This window comes from Cyanistes caeruleus, chromosome 5, assembly GCF_971803275.1.
Source record: "Cyanistes caeruleus chromosome 5, bCyaCae1.hap1.1, whole genome shotgun sequence".
In the NCBI taxonomy this organism is placed as follows: Eukaryota; Metazoa; Chordata; class Aves; order Passeriformes; family Paridae; genus Cyanistes; species Cyanistes caeruleus.
The window spans coordinates 28,874,235-28,893,722 of record NC_141705.1 but is presented as its reverse complement, the minus strand read 5'-3'; the positions used below and the strand labels follow the sequence as shown (position 1 = coordinate 28,893,722).

General features: G+C 34.2%; 1 protein-coding gene across 5 annotated transcripts in view; it reads right to left on the bottom strand.

The window, feature by feature from the left end:
• The window catches only part of TUSC3 (tumor suppressor candidate 3), a 111,071-nt gene that overhangs the window by 74,613 nt on the left and 16,970 nt on the right, over positions 1 to 19,488 (bottom strand). The window contains exon 1 of one of the 5 annotated variants that reach the window (XM_086888697.1): positions 11,821 to 12,136. The exons of 3 other annotated variants lie outside the window; for them this stretch is intronic. The gene's annotated coding sequence lies outside the window, so the exon portion shown is untranslated. Of the gene's footprint in view, positions 1 to 11,816; positions 12,137 to 19,488 lie in introns of those variants that run through there. One more of the 5 variants, XM_086888696.1, reaches the window with a different exon arrangement.

Sequence of the window (19,488 nt, the reverse complement as noted above, 5' to 3'; positions counted from 1 at the left end):
CGCTCAGCAGAAAGTGTTTAGCTTCCTAATTACCTAGGTTCAGGAAGCTTGTACTGACCATACTCTAGGTGGACTACTGCATACAGCATAACAGGATTAATGCATCTATCTTGGTTTAAGTCTTCAGCTCCCTGCTCACTGGGCCTGTGGAAGCTGCCTATATCAAATAAAAACTAAAAAAAAAGAGTGGAGAAAATTGGAACATTACAACTCAGAAGCTGAGTGCTGAGAGAAAGTGAGAAGAACAGAGAAGAGGGTAGACAGGAACAGAAAGTGAGGAAGGCACACCAAACAAAGAGGAAACTAACTTCAGAAAACTTGAAGATGTGAGACCTCTTTTAAAACACACATAAATTAGTGAAAGGGTTTACAAAATGATCAGGCTCCACTGTGGAGGGGTAGAACAAGCTAGCTTAAAAAACATATTGAAATAGGGACACTCTCAGAAAAGGGAGCATGATGACAGCTAAGGCAAGGATAAAAGCCAAACACTGTGCAAGAACTGAGCAAGGAGACAAGGTGGCTTTTCTGAGAGTTTTTTAAGAAATTGAATGAAGTAGAAAAATTAGGTCATCTAGTAACATTTTGACAAACCAGTAATGCTATGAATGACAGCAGAGATAGATATATGAGGGTAAGGAAGTTATGAATGGCAAGGATAAAGAAAAATTGTATTTTGCCTGTCAGAACTCCCTCCTTCAAAATTATCAATGTCCCTTAGGGGCTGGTCCCCTTAGGCACAGGTCATCAGAAGGCTGGAGTCCAAAAGAAGCTTTAATGAGTGTGGATCATGAACAGTTCTGAAATACCTGCATTTACCTGACCCTTTAAAAAAACCCTTTAGGTTTTTGTTCCTGTTCTCAGAATCTAGTTGGTATTTGTAATCATGAATGTGAAGGAGAGATTAGAACTGTTTATCATGAGAATATCAATGATTCAATTAAAACTATAATTCTTCTTCTTCTAAAAGACATATGTTTCTGGTGGTTTTGCTTCAATAAGATATTATGTAAGTTCTTTTCTTTAAAAAGAATCATAAAACAAATTACATAAAAATAAAGCCTACACATTTGTAAGACTTCCTTCAATTAGCAGTGCCAGGATTAAATCTTTGCTCATTTCAAAAGATTCACTTGTTTTGTATCAGGCACACCAGCCAGAAATGTACAATATAATCCAAGGAGCTAAAAAGGATGAATACTAGTATATCCAAAAGCTTTAATAATTTAAGCCAAAAGATAAACAAAAGAGAACTAACAAAAAGATGTAACTTTTATATTAACATAGGAATGATGCACAATATCCTACTTAGTACAGAAAAACAAATACTTTTCAGAATAGGCCTTACTAAAGAAAAGAAACTGATAAAATAGAGCTAAGGGTATGAAAGCAAAAGCATGATCTTGACAGGAAAAAAAACAGGAGAGGAAAAAAGTCCAGTTCTATTAGTGCTACATAATTTTCTTCTATAAAATATAGTTATATGGAAGAATCTTACTTGGAGAAGTCCCAATTCTATTTGGAAGCTAGTTGCCAATAAAAAATAGTCTTGATTCCTTTAGATACAGCCATGTGTAATGTCACCTTTACATAGCTCTTGTGAAATATTCACTACAATGTTCTCAACCACTTTTATCACTTGTTTGGTTTTTCCTATATGCACAAGTAAAAGGCTAGTAACTGAACTAAGTGTATATGTGCACTACACTAGGTAAAATCAAGGTAATATTTCAGGAGTGTAGTCATTAAGTACAATGTATGTACTTGCTTCACAGCATTCTGAAGAAATATATTCTTTTCAAATAGAAAGTTATTAAATAGACTGCAGACAGTAGCTTGCATCATAAAACATTCTGCTACAGGCAACACTTCTCTTAGGTAACTTCAATTCAGTATCCTACCGATTTTTTTGTACACTTTATTTCAGAAGATTTCTTTTGCAGAGTAATTGATAGAAGAGAACTTGGGACTGACAGCTCTAGAATTCACAGTGCAGTTTTTCTGACTTAAGTCAGAAAGTCTTTAGAAAGTAAGTCTTCAGAAAAAGATGAAGGTCTGATATCAGTTTTGCCATTTACAAAATATTTTCACAAGTTACGTTCCCGAGTAAGTTAGCAACCTTTCCCTCATTTCATTTACTAATGAAATCTAAGAAATAAATCTGAAAAATAGAAGTTTGTAATTTAGCCATGCATTTGACTTAGTAAATCTAAGTCTTAAGGAAATATGGAACATTTTAAAATTCCAACTGTCTAATTCAGCTTTAGATCAAAAAGGCACCCACTTAACAGACACTAGACACAGAAAATTGGTCAGTGTGTTAACAGGCAGGGGGGAAGGAAAAGTGTGTTTTAAATACACTGAAGCAAGTAGACCAGTCTTAAGGATTTCATAATTCAGAATCTAATTTGGATATTTTTGTAAGAAAATTATTTTTTTTAAAGATAGAAATGTAGGAAACAGAAAAACATACTGTTGAATCAAAGCATGAGCTCTACTTCAGTCAAAATTTTTCTCCTGTGCAAAGCAAGGTGTTGAAAAGTGAAAAAAAATTGACAGAAAAACCAGTAGAACATGTAGAACCAAAACGCAAAATTTTTTATTTCACCCTGTAAAAATAATCTACTAACATCCTAGAAAGCACTGTTAGAAAAGACAGCAGCCTATCCCAAATTGTTCTTGCTTTGAAAGTACTGAAACTGAACATGTTTTCTTTCACCCTTTACCGTCCAACTATACAATCTATACATACAATTGTCACCAAAGTGAATTCCCATTAGGATTCTAGACACACAAATTTTATTAACTTGCTTCTTTCTACCCCCTGGGAAAAGTCTTCTGCCAGAGAAAATCTAGAAGTAGGAGAGAATGGCTAAATCTAATAAAACACACTTTGTGATGACAGAGACACTACAACTGTTACTCAAATCCAGAAAACAAGGGACACTACATCATTTCACACCAGATTTCTAATTTTCCACTCCTTTCCACAGTCTGTACAAAAAAAGACCCTACATATTAAAACCATTTAAACCTATTTGTTTACAGAATTCCTCTGAGCCCTTATCAGATGTATACTGATAACTGAAAGGGTTTTAGTTGAAACACTAAGGGGGGGAAAAAAGCCCAACAAACAAACAACAACAAAAAAAAATAATCCAAAGCTAAGTATGAGAAAGGAAATTCTTCCTGTATAAAGAAATCTCTGGATTTGATGTTGCAAATAACTACAAAAGTTATCTGTTTGTTATCAACAGACAACAGTGTGTAAAAACACAGAACATTAAATCAATGGATGAAGAAGTAGCCATGTATCATAATCTTTACACGGAAACAAAATGAATGCTATTTTTTATCTGTTTGCTAGGCAAACAGAACTATAACATTACTTGCTGCTCCTACACTATTTTGTAACAAGTGAAAATACATGGCCCATCAACATTTTTACAAAACTAAATAACCCCTAAAAATCTAACTGAGAAAATTCAAAATCTCAAAATTTTCTTACACAAGTAAAGCTGTTAATTTTTTAGAAAATGGGATTACTTCATAAGACGATCACCTACGAAAATTGTCTTTGCTCCTGAAATAGTGACAGTCACAGTCATTCGCATATTTTCCTCAATCCTGTTAAGCAGATGAGCACTCCCCACTGAAATAAAAGCTGCTTGGGAAAACAATTCAAAAAAATTCTTCTTTTATCCCTAAGGCTAGTAAAATATTTTTCCATTTGTAGTTGTCCCTATTACTGAGTCATGAAGAAAGCAAAAGAAAAAAGGTAAATTTCATTTATTATAGATCTTGGCTTCCAGTGATGTGATGAAACAACCAAGCCACCTGTCAAAAAGCAAGGTGTGACAAGTTATGAAACTAAAGATGCTGGTAGGCCAAACTTTTAGCATCTGCACGAATTCCATATTAGGGACTCTTTCCCAGTGATCCCCTGTATCTCCTCTCTGCTTCTTAACTCAATGGAGCTTGACATCTACAAGCCTTCCCTTTCATACTCTGACTAGCAGATTAGCTACTGAAAACACAGCTTTATTTATTCACTCTCCCAAGACACAGTGCCTACAAGACAAAGCATAAACAACAAGAATCATCTTGTATCCACACGTGTTGTTTCTATTGACTGTTAATCTTTCTTTGCCAGATTTTCTAAATTTCTTTTGGCCCAAATAAGACTGTTGTGGGCAGGGGTACCAAATAACAAAAAAACACATGTATTTTCCTAAGTGCTGCTTGCTCCATCTGTCCAGTAGATGTCCCTGATATTTTCAAGATTTCTTCTTCAGATTTCCTTTCATTTACTTTGCCTTCCATTAGAATAACCTGACACAGATAATTTAAAGCAGCGGCTATTAATAAAAAGCAAAGAACTAAGTCCCAATGATATTACTCAGTGATTCAGTGTTCAAACTAGGCTCCTTCCATTTGAAACACACCAGCTCTAACACACTGCATCTTTCAGGTTTCAGAAGAGGCTTCAGGTCTTTCTGATGTAATAGAGTCCCAAATACTGGTCAATACGTGAACCTGTAAGACTAAAACCCCAGCTCTAGAAAGATTGGGTCAAAAGCAGCAACATGAGATATCTACCTACACTAGGAAAAGTGTAAATTAGGGACTTAATCTACTAATATGGCTGAAGCATTAGTTATTCCCCTTTCCTGATAGAAAATTAAAACTCACTCCAGTACCTCGAAGTTTAGTTTCTGTAGTGAAAGAAATAAAGTAAGGAGTTCCTAATTAATGATTTGATACTACATTTTCTACTGGAGATGAGTTAACTACATATTTTGTTAAGTATTTCTGAAATGATGTTGCAAATTAAAAAAAATAAGATGGACTGACTTTCATCATTTTCCTTATACGTATTTTACCAACTCTAGCTAAGGCAGATTGAAAAACCACCCTTGATGAAAATTCTCCTTTGTTCACTCAGGTGCATCAAATCCCCAAGAAATGTTAGCTCTGTACACAATTATTTCAGGACAACACTCATAAAAAAAAAAACCAACCAAGCAAACCAAAAACAAACCACAAAACAAGGTTGTACTCATACCGCATGTAAAGTATCTCATAAATCTATCTAAAGCATGTAGCTTAAATTCCAATTTGTTTTAACAGTCTCTGTTTCAGTCTTTATTTACACCAAGAATAACAGCACACATAAACTAATTGTACTAATAAACACATTTCAGAAGTATGTTGTAAGAAGAGTTAATTTCTCTGAAAATGTGTCCGATGAACATTCAGAGATATGCAATTAGTGATCCCATTAAACTGGAGGCAGAAAGATGATGGATTCAACATTCAAAGTGTTCTTACAGGCATTAATTCCTCTGTTGTCCCTTGGTCACCTGATGCCCGCATACAAATGTCATTTATGCTACCAATGTATCAGTATCTTTGAACATATAAAAAAATATTTTTATCATTTGTAAAACTCAACACACAGTAATGGCACATATTTAGATAATTCCATATAATATTTCCTACACACTAAAAAGGGAAATAGAAGGCTACTTTCCTGCATAAGTCTTCTAAACAAGATTTCAAATAGCTCCTGGACTAGTGCTAAGAAAGGTGATTTCTTTGATCTGTCTACATCTTCTCTCTATAATATTTTCTAGGCTATTCTAAAACCTGGGGAAAAAAATTAAATATATGTGAAATATTTACTTTTGTCAAAATATATTTCTCTTCAAATTAAAGCAAGCAGCACCAGTAGCTTTATCAAAAATAGTCCATATTTTGAACTTGTCTTTAAACAACAGGAATAGCAACCATGGGTCATATCAAAGTTAGAAACTGTAATTTCTTGATTCACAACCCTAGGCCTAACAGAGAACTCCAGGATTAGGTATCTGAATATTCCACTGAGCAACACATTATTCTGCAGCCATACACTCATAAACTAATTCTTCTATTGAGAATGATTATCAGTCCAGCAAATGTTTTCTCTGATTTCTCCTCTACAAGAAAAGAGGAGCATGAGTTAATGCAAATATTACTAACCACTAAGATATACAGAAATCTGTTTGGATACTCTTTTTTCCTTCTCAGATTATTTATTTATTTACAAAAATCCACTGCCCAAACATAATTGAGAAGCAATGTAAGTTGGCACAGTATGACTGACTTAATATTATGCTCCATTGACTCAAAGTCATTTAGCTGTGACTGAGGATTTGCTTTTTGGAATGAGACACTGATTTTCATCTTCATGTAAAATGCCTACATTTTGTGGCATTATATCTAAAAATGTCCTTTTAAGGCTGAGTAGATAAATGGAGTACCAAAACTACTGAGTTTTTTCGGGGGGTTTGGAGGTTATTTTTGGTTTTTTTTAGATTTTATTTTAGCTGATAAGTTGTTCTATCAGTAGTTTCAGAAAAATCTAATTGAGTTCCTATTACATGAAGCTGTCATTTTCTGAACGTTATAAAAGTATTAACATTAATTCCTTTACACAGTGTAAAATGCAACACTGAAAATAACTTGCATAATGGTTTACATTGGATGTATTTTGTCCAGTCAATTTTACAAAGATCGTCAATTTCCATTGAGTACAATCAAAAATTGATACTTGATTCCAAAGTACAAGACATTCACCATTTTGTATTTAATACTTTTCAAAATTTTCACAATTTGTCATAAACTTTATAGTAACTTACATTCATTAAAAAAAAGTTCACCTGCTTTAAATAAAGCCTATAAGATCAACAATATGAATTACAGAGTAAGACTCTAGTACTATAAACAATAGCATATCTTATTTCTGGAAAGGTAATACCTACTGTATTGCATTAAATAAACACAAGTTAAATCATTAAAGTTTCATAGAAATAATCCTAGGTAGGATGCCTTACACAACTACAGGCTTTTCCCCTATTATTTTATTTTACTTGTTTTTTTCTTTATAAGCATGGACACAATTAATTATACAATGAGAAATATCAAAAGGTTGAATTATGAATTAGAGAAAAGATTCGATAACAAAAGCACCATCTACACCTCAAAGCACATTTTGCTTAGGTTGCCTTTATACTGGAAGGATATTAGTCTCAGGAGAGCACAATATAGGACATCCAGGATGATTCCAAGAATTATACACAAAGGCTAAAAAAGCTCCATTTACTCTCAGTGGAAAACAATTCAGGGTGACCTAGCAAAAATATTGCAGAAGTTCTTGCTTAAAGATGGAAAGAAATCTTCAGCAAAATATTAAAACTATGCACAAAAAGTTAAAAATTAATTCCGCACAAATATTCCAATTCATTAAGATCAAACTCCGAAATTTAAATTACTATTATTTTTTTCAAGATTCAGAACCTTCAGATTCCTGGCAACTGGATTCAGCCATACCTTTCAAAATGCCAGGTTTATGATTTTTAAGTAGATACTTCAAGTTAACTTCATGCACAATTATTATTTCACAAATCAAAACTCTTTCTAAATCCAGGGAACCCATCTCAAAGATACAGATTATGAAGATGTTTAATACCAACTTATTTGGCCTGCCATTTTCAAATATTTCTGATTTTTAGGCAAAATTAAACTTAGCTAATCCAGCCTTTTAAACGAGTTGCTATTTATATTGCCATTCTGAGTTTCTGGACCCCAAGGGGTTCTTTCATTAAGTTCAGTTTTCTACAAGAGTCATCTCAGAGCATTCAGCAACCTGGTTCAATTTACAGTGGAAAATTATGAATTAGCTACTGAAAGCCACGCAGGAACTAATATATACTTCGTGTACCTCTCCCTTGCTACAAACAATATTGAATTCTCAACACATTGTTAACATTGTGTTTATGTTTAAAAATCAGTAACTCTTCACTTCAGGGTTTGCTGAAATCAGCAGGCAGCCTTATTTAATTTAGACCATTTGAAGAAACTGTTCTTCTCTACTAAAAGCAAAGGTTTGATGCTACAGGCAGACACAAGATATTTCTCCTCTTTCTTCATTCTAAAACTAGAGTCCACAGTGTCTCTGAAAACATGAAAATGAGGTATTTCTTCTACTCTCAAGCAATGTATGTATAGCTGAACATTCTACATACAGTGCTATATAACCAGCTGCTCCCTTTCAACTTTATTGCAAAATATTTTTGCCAGCTGAATCTCTTTAACTATTAAAAAAGAAAGTGTTACAGAGTAAGCCAACCTGGGAATCCAGGATGAGGTTGCCCATATACTAGTTTTGTACATACCAGAGCTCTTGTACCCCATATACCCCAAATGAGGACATGCTGTCCTGGAAAAAATTCAAAGAGCTTAGGTAGTATGTTCCTGAGGGAAAACAAACAAACAAAACAAAAACAAATTAAAAACCAGACAAAAACAAATAAAACCCCAAAACAAGTAACAAAATCCAAACAAAACAATCAGCCACTCCTAACCTCTGGGCAACTCCTGACAATGCTCAGTCATCTTCACAGAACAGATGTGTTCACTGATCTTCAGATGTTTCATTTTGTACCCACTGCCTCCAGTCCTGTCACTGGGCACCATTCTGGATGCCATCTTTACACTTTATCCTTCAGGTATTTTTTTGCATTGATATAACTCCTCCTGAACCTTTGGTTTTCTAGGATAAACATTCCGAACTCTCTCAGCCCTTCCTCAGAACATTTTCAGTTTCAGAACATTAGGTGGAAAGCATGATATTTAAAAGATGTGCCTGAAAAGACATCACTTTACTGAAGAGTTCAATCCTATTTTCAGTTTTTTTCATGAATGTAAAGCAAGTTCTACTTTAGCATACTGGAGCAAGTAGCATCTAGAGAAAAGGTGACTTGGACAAACACCAACAAAATTGTTCCTTTCTTCAAAGTGTATTTGTTCCCTGTTTCACAATAAAACAATTCACAAACTGCATTGCTGTTGAAATACTGCCAATCATCTTTTCCTTTCTATCCCTTACTGCCCATTTCTCTACATATTTGTGCAATGACAAGATTTTATGTTGAAAGCTGATAAAGTAATGATAATAGTAACTTCACAAAGCAGTAATTCACCTCAGGTATTGAGGCCGATTTGACTTTAGTGGAATGCTACCAAAAAAATCAGTTTAAAAGGAGTCAAAAAGACAAAAGAGCAACAAAAGTTCAGAGCATTGCTGGATTTTCTCCCTGAAAAATCAGAAAATTAAACAGAAACTGGATCATTCTTTTGTTTCCATCTCTGTAAACAGGCACACTAGAGAGACATTTTACAAAGCCATTGATAACTCAGTTCTCTTCTCTGTGGTATCACCACATAGAGACTAATCCCTCAAAGCCCTTCAGCACATTGAAGAATTACCCAGAAAACCAAACTATGGCTAATGCTAAAAAAAAGCTTTCTTCCTCTTCTTCAATTTTCCATGTTATTCCAAACAATAAGTTAAAATACAGAGGCTGTATTTCCAATCCCTAAGAGTAGAGAACAGATGACTAAACAGCTACAAGTAGAAGTAGTTTTATTAAAAAAAAAAATCTTACAAAAGGCTAGCTAGGGAGAGTATCAAGAATTTCAAGTGAATTAAATGATAAGGGAAGACTGGGAAGGGGTAATAGCACCTACTGTTAAAAGAAAGAAAGTCAAGGACAAATCTATTAAAAAAACATTAAAAATATAAAGTGTGGAGTAAATACAGATCAGGGAAGATTTGGTTCTATCACTGAAAACATACCAGAATGAACAGACAAAAATTAAATTGTTCCAAGGCACATAAGCATTATTCGGTAATCAGAAATATAATGGCTTGAACAGGAAAACAATGAGACCTCAGTCAAGCATAATGAAATAATTTTGACAGAATTTCCTTAAGAATAATGCTTGCTTTTTAAAAACATTGCTCCAACAAGGAATACAAGAGTACTTAAACTTTCTTTGTTATTATATAGCACACATTTATAATGAGGATCCACAACATAAAAGAATTTTAGAGGAAGCTAAGCACCTTTAACAGAATCAACAAACCAGCAGAGTTCTCCATACAAGCAAAGAACAGCTAGTTAACTTCATAAAGAGAATACATAAAGCATCTAGTTGAAAGATATTCTGGGTATGAGTACTCTGGCTTCTTCATCTCCTAAAACATTAAAAAAATTCCACAATCAAACAAAACAAAAACCATAGATCAAGAAACCAAACCAAAACAAACACAATAAACAACAACATCAAAAATGCCCAAACCCCAAAACCAACACCATAAGCAGATGTCATGAACTTATCTTTTTGGTATTACTGATAGAATTCTCAAGTATCTATTCCTTATTGGCACCTTAATGTTAATACAAAAGGTTATCTTGCTGATTAGTACACTGGGAAGCTAAAAAAAGAGAATTAAATTTCCCACTTGCCTCTTCACAGCAAGTGAATAAAGATAGTAACTTCAGCGGAAAGATGTGGTGATGACAAGTAATTAACACTTTCTATCTTGTGACAAAGCAGTTAAGTACTTTCTGAAATAAGATATCTAACTATGCACAATAGTCTGTGTAAAATTTAAGAATTAAAAAAAATATAATCAAAAATTGCAGACAAAATAATTAATCTTTAGAGTAGAAAAAGCTGTTACTACCAAAGGCATTGAAACGTCTTCCTTTAAAATTCCACATAGTCTTTATGTTTTACCCATTAACCCAAGTACCCATAGGATTAATGAATGGTAGAAAAGAAATAAATATTATGAAAAATATCATTACTATTCACACTAAACAAAAATTATAGATCCAGACTGGGCTGATATAAGACCTATCAGGGTTAAAAAAAACTGCAGATTTAAAACACAGGAAAACAAACAAAAAAAAATTCTACTACACAAATAAAAAAGAAAAAAAAACCCTTAGATTATTCTTTTGCCCAAGAAGAACATAATTTCAAGACCTAAACAACTCAAGAAATAATAAGCTTCAATTCTGTAACAGACCAAGTAGAGACCTATGATTATTCTGCATCTAAAGTTAAGGCAAACAAAAAGAATACTGGCACTTTTGAAGCGTCGGGTGCTTGAGGACAGAGAAAAAAGAGAGAGAAAAACATTATTTTGTGGTTTGTTTTCTGTGGTTGATTTTAAGGAGTTGATATAGAAAAAATAAAAATATTAAAGGAGAAAGGAAGCATGACTATAAAATTTGACATTCCACAGACCTATCCTAGAGCTTTGCTTTGAAAACAATTAGAAGAATAAATCAGATAAGCACCTTCCCCATTTTTTTTCCCAGCTGACAAAGAGACACTTCTAATTTTCCCAAAAATCATTTTTCCTGATTACCTAAACACACACAGATATAATCTGAGTCCTCTTTAGATCCCAAGTCCATCATTTTAAAAACATAACAGAGGCAGTACTAGCTCAGGCCACAAGTTAGCCTGGTCCACGCACAACAGTGGATTCCCACAGAGCACTGCAGGTACTAAGCAAACATATTAGATATACTAGTATATACCTTCCCAGTCATCACTATTTGCATCTCAGGGACATCCCGAGGTAGAAAACACTATCTTAGTATTTAAAGTAACTCCACAAAGAATTAACACAGAAAAATTACTGAAGTCAAAGGCTACATAATCTTTAAAAGTCAAACAATTCATATATGAATAAAACTTACACACATTCTTTTCCTGTCTTGGTTTGAAGCTAGCTGAAAAAGATTCAACATATTAACCTATATTTAAATATTATGATTCTGATATCTGCATTCTTTAAGGTCAATAGTAAGGTTAAGCATGCCACCTTCCAGCACCCCTCCTTTCAACTCCCACTCAACCTAGATTTTTGAAGTCAGCTTGTCAAATAAAAAACGCACCTCAGAAATACTTACTTACAGCCTGGGGAGACAATAGAAACAGCTTCCCTACAAAACATTTTCCTTTTTGGGTGAAAAGGTCTTCAGTACTGCACTTTCTCCCATGGAACTCTAAGACAGCCACTTCCCTTACAAATGCTACAACAGTAGCAATAATAAAGAACTAACAAAGTTTCCCAGTTAGAAGACAGGATACATTGCCACTACTATTTTTTACAGTAGCACAACAGTCTAAGCTAAAACAGGTGCTATTGGAAAGAAAACCCAAGAAAACTGAAACAAAAAGCACAAAATGGTTCCAATCTGTTCACTTCTCAATGTAACAAGACAAAATCATTTACAGAGATAACCTAAGAGGCGAGTTAACTAGTGAAAGATAAACTGAGAAAAAAATCTTTGATAAACTTACTCCCCTCCTGCTCCCTGATGTAGAGTAAGAGGGTGGATCTTCTGACAGATAAAGAATAATTGCTATAGAGAGGAGGATTAGACAGCCCTGAAACCAATTATAAGTGATAAGTAAGTGCAAAGCATGTCAATATGCTTAGCAACATTGGTAAATATTCATGGAACATGCAAGAACAAACAGTAAATCACCTCATTACAAGGAAAAATGCCGATCAGGAATATCGACATTGGTTGCACCACTTCAAATGTAGTCAGTCTGGGAGATTTTCATCACAGAAACTTCTTGCAGTCTTAAAAGCATGCCAGAGAAAAAGCAGATAGTACTTATCAGCTCATTCCAGTTTTCATCTGGCACGATTTACACTACATGCTGTTCAAGGGTGTGGGGGTTTCACAGTTCAAGAACTGGACATTAAAAAAAAAATTTAAAAAATATATATTTTACAAAACTGTACTATCCATTCTGTCAAAATTTCCTTTTCCCTGCATTATATATATTTATAGATATTTGCAGGGAAAAGGAATATATATAATATATATATTATATATATGTGCATGTCCCTAACTAAAATTCTCAATTTACACAATTAGTTTGCCCCCTCTATATTTAGAAGAAAACAGCTAAGAAAAACTGTCATTGTGACAAGCTTAGAGATGAGTAAAGTAATAGGAATTCCATTCAAGTTCAAGAAATCCACTACAGACATTTTAACTCCTCCCTGAACATTTTCAGTGAAATAATACATCAGTGACCACAGGGAGGAGAAAGCATCACCAGAAATTAGATGCAATTACTGCCCTAATCCCTACAGACACAAAGACTGAGAATACACTTTATCTCCATTTGACAGAAACCTATCCTTTTACAAGAACACGACATGATTTGCTACAAAGTTTTAGGTCTGAATCACATTTAAAAATAAGTATGAAGCATTACTTTCCAATTTTCTTTGCTGGTACACAAGTCCTTATCTCCCACTCCAAGAATGTAGCTAAACTGAATTGAATTTATTCTGCAAAACAATGTATATAAGACACAATAAATACAAAAATAAATTAAAAATAGTTAAATATTCTGCACTATGTATACATATCGAGTTACATATGCATGACTGAAAATGGAAGATTATTAACCAAGAACATAATTGGGTTGCTTTATATAGACACTCCAACTTGACTAAAATCATCTGACTGCATAAGTGACTTACTACTAGTTTGGCTCACTGGCTTTGGCCAAATATGTTATTTCTGAGGTACAAGGTTAGAAGAGGTCATTTTTTTTCTGAAAAAGTACTGCTTTGTCAAAAACTATGTAAATGAATGGTTCAAAAGACAAAAGTGCAGAACGGCAAGTGTTTAAAGATTTCATAATATAAAACAGACATGGTTTGTGAGCCAGATGGCTTTTTACCAGCTGCTTGTAAAAGGGGCTGGGAGAAATAATCTGTAGCATGAGTAAGTCAATTTGCAGATACACAGTTCTGTCTTCAGGATAAGTTACTAGAATTTTGTAACGCTAAAGTAAAGCTTCATATTTACACAAAATCAAATACTCTATTTGAGGCACATTAACAGTTCTCATTTAGAACAGATTAACCAATGAGAAAAATTTACTCTCCAAGTAATTAGAGGTATTTAAACAGACTTTCAGGGAGAAGTAGCAAGATGCAAATAAACTAGTTTTCAGACAATTAAAACTCAAAATGTCAATGAATACAAGAAGTTTCAGGAAAGGGTATATTTTAAAAACATTAATACAAAAAGCTATGTACCACAGGTAAGCCAATGTTTGCAGAGAGGCTGAAGGTTTAAAAGGAAAATTATCCTAGAGAGAATTCAGTTCCTCAATAAACTGTAGAAATCCCTTAGAGCAAGCTCCACTATCTGCTGATCTTTGCTCACTGTCCATAGTACAGCTCCTTTTCCACCTTATCCCTTTTTCACCACTCATTCTCATGAAAATATCCACTTCTCCCATGAAAATTAATGAAGAAAAAGAGAGGTAAGTACTATTGACTTACTGATGGCAGACTGGGCCACCGAAATTCCTAGAGAAGAGGATGGAAAATAAATCGAATTTCTTCTTCTAGGAAGATTTCCAGGAGATATTCCAAAAGAAACACAGGATCAACAATGACAGAGGGAGGAAAGCAGACCTGCAAAATGGTTGAGGGGTCTAACAACAGAGGATGCAATGAGGATATACATATGCTGCCATGTGTACAACATATGGCTGAACAGCATACTCTAATATGTGCTATAAAGCTGATAGAAGCAAGAAGTTACTTTCAAAGTGTTAAACAAAACCCTATAACAGAATCCATGACAACAGTACTGAATCACAACTGAATACACCTTTGGAACTGCAGAACAATATATTTCCTTGATATTACACTGATAGAGAATTTACAGTTCAAATTACATTGTTCAGCATTCCACTTACACTTAACTAGTTTCACAAAGGAATTATTCTTTTGGTATTGTTGTTATTTTTGTAACCAGAGCACTAAGCAATCCTAAGGAGCAGAATTTAATTGTGCGTTACTGGAGAAGCACATTAGAGATAGTTCTTGTCCCCAAGAGTTTGGAAGCTACAAGTCAAAGAAGACAAAACACTTGTCATTTGCTTATTTATATATTTCTGTACACAGAATACAAGAGACTAATGAAGACCATGGATTAACATGGTTCACAGTTGCTTTGCCGCATTTTTTGTCTAAGCACTAAACACAAGATTTTAGAACCTTAACAGCCAAATGGACTCAAAGAAGGATTGCAAAAAAACAGTTTTTGCAGTGCCTTGTAATGTGCTTTTTCAATAGGAAGATACTAATAAAATTAACCCAGAGATACTTGGTTCTGAGATTTAAATGAATGGACAACAAAGAAGATGCAGGATACTGAAGATCAAGAAGTTAGTAAAAAAAAAAAATTGCTTATCCACAAAAAGGGTGAAATAAAATATCTTCTGTAACTTTTGTTTACTTTTCATAGTTGCAGAAGTAAATGATATGTTATCTGTCACATATATTGATGGACTAGGGCTAGAAAACAAACAGAAGACAGATGTGGTAAGTAAAACACTGTCATTTTTGCAAGTTTTCAAAGCAGACATTGCCTTAATATTCATTAACTGTAGAGAATCTTTATTTTACCCCCGAAGCCCTAATTATTGTGAACCCACACTGTCATCTACATTTTTTTGCAAGACTGCATCCTTTCCCTTTTCAGAAAACTTAATTAAATCTTTAATAAGCCAGTATAAATGTAAAGGATGTGGAAAACAAAATATCACCTTATGCATATTTATTAAATTTCTGCAAACCCTAAAGCATTTCTCCCTAAATTAATGGTATGGAAAAAAGTGATTTCAGTTTACCTACCAATTTCTTTTCTTGCAATAATTCCATCTGTTAGTTCTCATGGCAGGGACCTTGGTACTAAAGAGCATCTGAATAGTCTGCAGAACTTGATATCAACCCCACAGCTGACCACCTCCTGAGGTAATTGATTAAAATAACAATATTTTAATCATTGCATCAAACTAAGCATGAAATCTACCCACCCTCAGCAAGTGGACAGCCTTTTTTCATATTCTTGCTCCAACTGTAGCATATAATGCAGCTTAAGATCATTGAGGAAGTCACCAATGACATTCTAGTGGTGTTACTACCATATAAATATGAACTCTGGTGTTGAAACTGGTGATAGTATAGCATAAGAACAATTTCTAGAAATACTTAACCCAGTACAGTTGCTTCAGGTAACTCATTAGACGTCTTTGACAACAAAATATCATAAGATAGATATGACAGATCACTGAACTGAATATTAATAGCTGCACACATGCAAGTAGTGTTATCCTAAGAATAAATATTCCTTTCAAATAATGTAAGCATATGTAAGTTATCCAGGGGACAGAAGAGGAGGGAAGAGCAGAGGACAAAACAATGTTGAAATGTTCCAAAGAACTGAAAAACTGCACTAGATTTGGAGAAATTAAATGAGCTCTAAAAAAAAAATAAATAAATTAATCTTAATTCCAACTTTGAGGCTTGTGATGAAAAACCCTATAAATTAATTGATTAGACATCTGCACACTGTTGATTTCCTCAGGTTGTGGAAAATTTAACAGCAATGAAAGCACGACTTGCATTATTCATCTGGTCTAACTTTGAGATCTACAAATGGCATTTATAATGTCAGCACCAAATTTCAGTGCTGAGCACTCTGATAAAACATTTGGCTAGTATTCTAAAAAAACATATCCAACCACCTTTCAAATACCCAAAGCCTGATGTCTAACAAGACAGTGGATCTAGTCTATCACTCTGCAGTGCATATTTTGTTCTTCAGCAGTGATATAAGAAATGGTTACCTTTACCTATCAATAGTCTATCCCATGCCAGTATGATAAGCAAATGCAGTAATATAATCAGCTAATTACTTCCTCATTTCTTTGCTCAAAAATTGTCCTCTCTTCATCAGCTTATAATTGGTATTCATTTTCAAATGGCTGCCATTCTTTCCTCATCCCCCCTCATCGCAGTATTCCAGGACGGTCTTGTAGAAGTGACCTTCACACTTTGTTCCCAAGCACACAGAGCAATCAGGTGGGTGAGTACAACATAAAGAAATACTGCACCATTAGTTTTTAATCACAGGAAATAACCCATGTCAGGCATAAACCTACTTGTCTCTCTCCAAATACTGATGGGAGATGACCAATATATTAGACTGAAAAAAGACTTCTAGAATCATCTCATTCAAAACAGTCATTGGAAATGAGTATCTCTTATAAGTTACTTCAAGATCAAATGATTATTCACTGCAGCACCATCCTTTTTATCAAGATGTAATGTAGTTTCAATTAAAATGGTTTTAAAAATCATGCATTCTTAATACTTATTGTTTTTACAAATTTAAAGTGTTGTAGAGGTCATCCCATTCAATGTTCACCTCAAATGATGGTTAAATTCAGGAGTTTCGATGGGCTGTTGAGTGAATTGTCCAGTAGTGTTTTTAAAGTCTACAGAGAAGGAGATTCTGCAACTCCTATAGGCATCCTCTTAATTATTAATTATTTTTTCCTTTTAATTTCCACTGAAAATTTCCTTCTTCCTGCACCTTCTGGCTCTCTCTGTCATTTAACTATGCAAACTACTAGATAATAAATAACACATCCATTCCTTGTATTTCTTGAAAAAAAAAACTTGAGAAAAACATGAACTATGATCTTTCACCAATTTGGAAACTGCATGATTTGCAGAATGACAGTTATCCAAAGAAAGGAAGAATCCCTTCTCAAAGGATGTACAATATGAAAAACTGATTAAGTCTGATACGCCATATCAGCTATTTGTGATGTATCTATATCTCAGAAAGAACCCAACGTGTTTATCATAATAGTAGCATACATGTCCAGTTCTGCAAATTTAAATCTCTTCTCAGTTAAACAGGTAATGTCCAATTCAAAGGGCAAATGATCATAGATTTACTCCTAGGTCAATGTTACTTAATCACTCTCAGTCCCAGAAAGCTAAAACTGCATTCACATTCTAAGACCATCATCAGCAAAAGGTCCAGTTATCAACTCAATTATCATTAAAGAAGTATGTGCTGCAGTAAGAGAATGGACTCTTAAGCATGTGCAGTAGATAGGCCAATATTTGGTAGAGTCTTAATGCAGTATACAGTGGGAAAAGGACAACGATACTCTTAAGAATGCTGACTCACTGTAAAGAACATGTTTCCATACTACATTGATTAAGATGTAAACAAACCCCCTCAACAGAGATGGTAAAATCATTATGGCAATCCAACTTGTGCATGGCAAAATATACATCTGATTACATAATAAGTTTGGATATAACTGATTTGGCAGTTTCACTTCAATCGCTATTCATGGTTAAGAGAAAAAAAAAAATCTACTTCAGGCCAGCAGTGGTTCTTATAAAAGAACAAATTAATATGAAGCAAGGTAGCTGTAAAGTCTTTTGAACAGTAACTATTCAGTAAATTCAGAAGTATGTCAAATGGACAACAACACTACTCTAGAAAGTAGGAGAGATGAAAAGCACTCGCTTTGTTTGACAGCAAAATACTTGGCAAAGATGAAGATTAATAAAAGGACAAGGCATGAGCTGTAAGACTTGTCAATCCTCTCCCGATGCAGCTGTAACTATAGATGTAGATTTCATTCTGTAAAGCACAGAAAGAGAGGTGCAAGTCCTAGGATTGACAAACTATTCATTATTGAGCATTCCTCATGGAGAGATCCATGATTACTAGAAAACATTAGGCTCAAGGAAACCAGAGCTGGAAAGAAGCAGAGGGGCGGAAGATTACAGGCTGGTGAGGAGATAAAACCTCCCCTCTCTAAGTCCCCATTTGCAGATGTTGTTAGGAAAAAAAAAAAAAATACTGGACTAGGTGAACTCAGACTGAATGAGTTAAGCCATTCTTACCCATTTTATATTGAGATCCTAGACTATTCGATGCTATAAAATATTCAAAGCACAAAGCAGTTTTAAGCCACTGCTCAGAAAGGAATTAAAAAAGAAAAGATGTCTTCTGATTATCACAATATGGCATACGGATTCCTGTTCTGGGAAGGGATATCAGATGAACCATTTTCATGCAACGGAACACAGCAACAAAACAAAAATCACTTCCATGAGGGCTCCTGTCAATAGATGGATAACAAGAGAGGCAATGATTAGAGCTTAATGAATGAGAATCATCCCTTTTATAGACTACAGCAGAGAATGACCATGATGAGATCAGAATCCATTAGTAGCCCTATGTATTTCAGGGAATTGCAATACGGATGAAGCAGGAAAAATAAAAGCATTTAAAAGAGATCATATTTGTTTTGGTAGCATTTCACACCACATCATCCCATTTTTCTTCTCCAACTTTAGCAAAGTACAAAGAGTTTATAGAGCTAATTCATGCAACCTAGTTTGAATTTTCAGGGAAGAAACGCAAACTCAAAACCTACAAGTCACAATGAAGACCTCTAAGCAAAAGGCAAGGAACTCAGTAAATCTCAAAAACAAAAGGATGTTACAGAGAAAAAGAACCGGGCTGAGTCTCTGAGAAATACTACACTTTATGCCATTATTAGAAAATTCAGGTCCAACAGAATAACAGTCTGCGTTGAGTATTTGTAAAACTGAATGTCCTTTAGTATCTTATGGTTAGAAATAGTAATTGGAGTATCTGAAGGATTTATCCTTGTTTTCTGTTTGCAGTTTTTGGAAACACAAGGAGAGCA